Source organism: Lactuca virosa, chromosome 4 (genome assembly GCF_052849685.1).
Source record: "Lactuca virosa cultivar CGN04683 chromosome 4, Lactuca_virosa_CGN04683_v6, whole genome shotgun sequence".
Lineage (NCBI taxonomy): Eukaryota > Viridiplantae > Streptophyta > Magnoliopsida > Asterales > Asteraceae > Lactuca > Lactuca virosa.
Window position 1 is genome coordinate 93,969,351 of NC_136429.1, and position 4,842 is coordinate 93,974,192.

Consider the following 4,842-nt stretch of genomic DNA (forward strand, 5'->3'; position numbering starts at 1 on the left):
TAAGAGAAGAAAAGAAAAAATCCTATAGAAACTATTTATAAATATACCAGTGTTATATTTCTTCTCCCTTTCTGAATACTTAAAAGAATAATAGTAGTAATGATTGAATAAAAAGTAAATCAACTCATACTACTTCTGTATCTAAATCTACACACAATACCTCAATTCAATTCATCAGGAGCACAAAACCACAACCCAAATTAATCTTATCTGCACAAAACAAAACACAAATGTATTAATATTTTTTATTAACATATTGTACTTTAAAAAAGCTACGTAGTTAAAGTCTTTCTATTCTATTTTTCTTTTCTTTACATTGTACTTTAAAAATTCTAAAAATCTACCAATTATATAACATTGTACTTGAACTTTTGTCCTTATTAGAACACTACTTTGAAAAGTCTACCGGTTATAGCAGTGAAAATTGTTTTATACAATGACATTGCTACAATCAAATAGATTTTTCAAGAAATGATTAGCAGGATTACCTAGTGTTGGGATTCCCAAGTGTAAGCTCAAGATCATCCGAAACACATTCCTCATGTATCCTCTCTCCTTCCCACGGCTTCACAAGCCCTAATAACTTCATATTACTTCCAAAAGCAAACTCTACATCCGACATCGGGACATCCGCCGCACCGTTGACCGCAGGTGAACACGTTCCGCTTTGTCCCGGTGTCCAAATCCGGCCAAACGGGTGGTGGTTTGCCACGAGGCTAAAGGTGGGAGACGACGGCCCTTCTTGGGGTGTTTGGACGCCAGAGAGCCACCCTGAATCTGGCGGCGTTTGGATGCCGGGACTATGGGGAGTGGAGGAGAAAGGCCAGGGTGGGGGTACGGTTTGATCGTGATCCATTCGTGGGGTCCGGCAAGTGGGGGAGCTTATGGGTGGGGTGACCGGGGCGCTTATGGACCCACCCGGTATGTAAAGATGGTGTGGGAATTTGGTTGATGTGGGACCGGATGAGAGGTTTTTTAGCCATGGGATTAGAGAGTTTGGGTCGGGGGTAGAATTGGAATTATAAAGAGATGAGATTGAGCTTGGAATTGAGGATGATGTAGGGCTGAAATTGTAGGAAGAAGCGTTTGGACTTGGTTGGTATGATGAGCATGGGCTATCCATTGCGGATGTTGATCCCCTGTAGTTTCCATTCGTTCGGCTGGTTTACAACCCTAAACAACAGAGGGTAAAATAGTCTTTTTTATATTGGTTTAACAGTTGTTTTCGACAACCCACCATGAAAATAAATAATCATTTGATTGTTCCAAGTATAAAAGATTTAAAATGAAAGATAGATGGTGATACACAAAATAATAACCGATCATGAAAGTGGGGAAATAATCATGGCATAAGTGGGAATCCCATAAGAAATGATTCGAGACAAAAATGAAAGCACATATAAGTGAATCAAAAGTAATGCTTTTGCATGGCATTTCAAAATAAAAGGTGTAGGCCCAACTCCATTAGCTATATAAGTCAACATAACAAAAGCTCAAATCACCCTACCCTTAAATGATGCATCACCGAAATTTTTTAAAAAGCTACAAAAAACAATTATGGAATATTTATTTTTTCAAACACAATTCAAAATAAAATTATTATTCTTCCAATAACCCGAACCCTTTAAGCTGACATAAGACAATGTCCACAAAGAACTCAATTACAACCTTTTTTCATTTTTTTCTTAAATGAAGTACTAGTCATATTTATTTATCTTAAGAATTGATTATGATGGTAATATTGGTTAAATAGATAAGGTTTTCCGAAAATGACAAGGCATGTTTATATCTCACAACGTACAATAGTGGGTGTAATCAATAATTTCCCTAATTAATGAAGGGTGGAGCTCACGGAAGAAACTGTCGAATTCGCTATAAAAGTGAAAAGTTATTTCCTTACAGAATAGAACGGAAACTCTTGTTAATAAAATTATCAGAGAAAGATGTGTGTGAGGGAGAGAAGTAGAAAGAGATCAGGTAAGGATGCTGCCTCGTGCTACCATGCGCCAAATGCTCAGGAAGCACGTTACCTTGTCGGTGATAACGACGAATCTCCAAATCTCCAGTTTCCCCACACTCATACAATACTGATCATATTGGTTTATATACTGCTAACGACCTCAAATGAAAACTGCACGAATTTCATCTTTTGCGTCTAGATCGATGAACAAAATCCTCTAAGTTCTGTTTTCAGATTTACGTCTAGATATATAATCAGATTGATTAAACGAAAACTGGAAATCAAAAAAAACTAGATCTTCAACTATTCAACTATAAGCATCATGAATCTCAGGTTGCTAAGGAGAGCAAGAATGGTTTAAGGAAGATAACGATCTAAAGGACTAAAACTCAATCAGCAGTTTGCCTAAATACCGACTATCACAAAAATCACGTTGCTAACGTGCGCACAAAATCATTCAACGGAGAGCATATGATCAAAAGCTATATAGTTCGATCATTAAACTCGCAATACTGAAATAGTAAAGGCGGACGAGATGTAGCCATCTACAAAAGCTGTAATTCAGTTATAAAATCGTCTGATAACGTGCGCACCACCACAATCACGCAATAAAACAATCTGAGGAATCGAGAGAATACAAGATAGATGAGATTTTTACTAACCTTACGATAAGTCGTTCCATCTTCTTCAACGATCCAACCTGCTTCGTTGCAAAGGGCTTTCAAGACCTCGTTATTGTCGCAGTGTTTAGGCAGCTTGTAGTTTCCGTAAACTCTAAGTCCGGCGAATATTTTGGCGGCGATGGCCCGTCGTCGTCTCTCTCTCCGCTTGTTATTTTCTCTCTCCTTCCAAGTCGGTAATCTCGTCCCAGCCGTCATCTATCTATATTCAAAAGAGCACCGCCTACTCCTCCTCCGTCGCTGGACTGGACGAATGAAGGAACAGCCGGAAAAGGGAGAGTTGCCGATTGCCGGCGGCAGGGAAGGAAACAGTGAAGCTAGTCAAAACCAAATAATAATAAATCAAAAGGTTGGTGTTTTTGGTTGTAATGAGGTGAGCATTATATAATATAGGTTAATTTACGAATTGATTACCCCTAAGGGTCCAGTAAATTACGATAAAGCCATTGAATTGTTCAAAGAGAATCCTGGAAATTAGGGTCGCGCACGTGGAACGTGTTTAGTCTTTTCAAAAATAAAGAAAGTCTTCGTTGGGAAAAAGAGCGGCCAAAAACGTCGTCGTGCGGCCCTTATTCGTGTTCACACCGTCACTAACTCCGTTACCTAAAAGACGGTGGCACATCTAATTTTTAGTTAATAATTCAATTTGCAAAATTTACCTATTTATCAATGTATTTTATTAAATTGTTTTTATAATATTTGATTTTTTTTAATAACTAATAAGTACATAAATAAAACACAATTCCTATCGTTTTTGGGGGTGAAACTTATTGGTATAGCTGTTAGTAGAGATGTCAGTTTCATTAACAGCTTAGCCATAAAGAGAGCCGAAACGCTATGAATTTGATGTGCTTTACCCTACAATTGTCTGGCCCATAGAGTGAGCTCCTTGTGCTTCGATCTTGTATGGGTATTGCTAAGCTTTTCTTTGGGTTGAGGACGTGTCAACCCGTTCACATGGTGGAGGCGGCAATATTTTTTGAGAATGGGTTGCGCGGGGCGATTGAGGACATTGTAGTTTGTGGTGGTCCTTTCTTTGGCGACATATAATGGCGAATTGCTTCCTTACCCATTAGGTTTGGTGGTTTGGGCTTATACTCGGCAGTAGAGGCTATCTCATATGCTTTTGTTGCCTCAAGGGCCAAATCTTGGGTATTGCAAGACCACATCTTACAGGATAGCGACATATATGGTATGGATTCTGATTATGGTTGTGACCAAATCTTGGATGGCTTCTCTTCGTAACAAGCTTCCGGATATTGATCTTAGCAGTTTTACTACTAAGGACACCCCCCCTGAATCCCAAAATACACTAGTGAGTGCCCTTTTTTCGTAAAATTGTCCAAGATATGGAAGTGCATCTCAACATGACGGCTTGGCAGAAAGCGGTTTTTCAGTGCTTACGTGCACCACATGCTCAAGATTTTCTTCTAGCTATCCCTATAGATGGGCTTGGCCAACATATGTCTCTTGTGGAGTATCGTACTATCCTCAAATATCGACCCATGATTCCAATATTCCCAGTTGACGAGATATGTCTGGTGTGTCGCAAGGCATGTTTGAACTCTTTTGGAGAGCATACAGTTCACTGTAAAGAACTCTCGGGGTTCAAATACAGGGACGACATGGTTAGAGATGTTCTGTTTGACATATTTAAGCGTGTCGGGGTTTCCGCCAAGAAAGAGGCACCAGTGAATTTTTTGACTGATCTGGCAGAAGAAAGGTCAACCTTTAGACCGACTGACATTTTGATTTTTGGATAGGTCGGAGGGAAACACGTATGTGTAGACCTTAAAACTGCTACAGGCAAAGTCACTAAACATGAGAAATCGTGCATGGAAAATCAACACGTGTTAATACCATTTGCATTTGATACGTTTGGTTTCCTCACGTCGGATGCGGTGGAACTTCTTGATAGAGTATAACGGATCATGCATAGTAATGTTATATCCCCTAGATCTATGAATGTAATCTTTAAAAGAATTAGTTTTACCATACAAAAAGGCTTAATGGCGCTGCTTGTTGCCCGTTTGTCATCTCACTCGTTGTACAATGATAATTAATTTCTAATATAAATTATATATATATATATATATATATATATATATATATATGTTGTAAATAATTGGTGGTGTTGTAAATAATTGGTGGATGACATAATAATTGGTGCATGGTAAATTTGTCAACATTTCTAACTAGTTA

General features: G+C 38.6%; 1 pseudogene across 1 annotated transcript; it reads right to left on the reverse strand.

The window, feature by feature from the left end:
• Positions 1-484: 484 nt before the first annotated feature.
• On the reverse strand, positions 485-3,004 carry LOC145106406 (BES1/BZR1 homolog protein 4-like; annotated as a pseudogene). Its single transcript, XR_013707554.1, has 2 exons — positions 2,623-3,004; positions 485-1,173 (listed from the first exon to the last, which is right to left on the reverse strand). The product of XR_013707554.1 is annotated as a BES1/BZR1 homolog protein 4-like (transcript).
• Between the last annotated feature and the right edge of the window lie 1,838 nt (positions 3,005-4,842).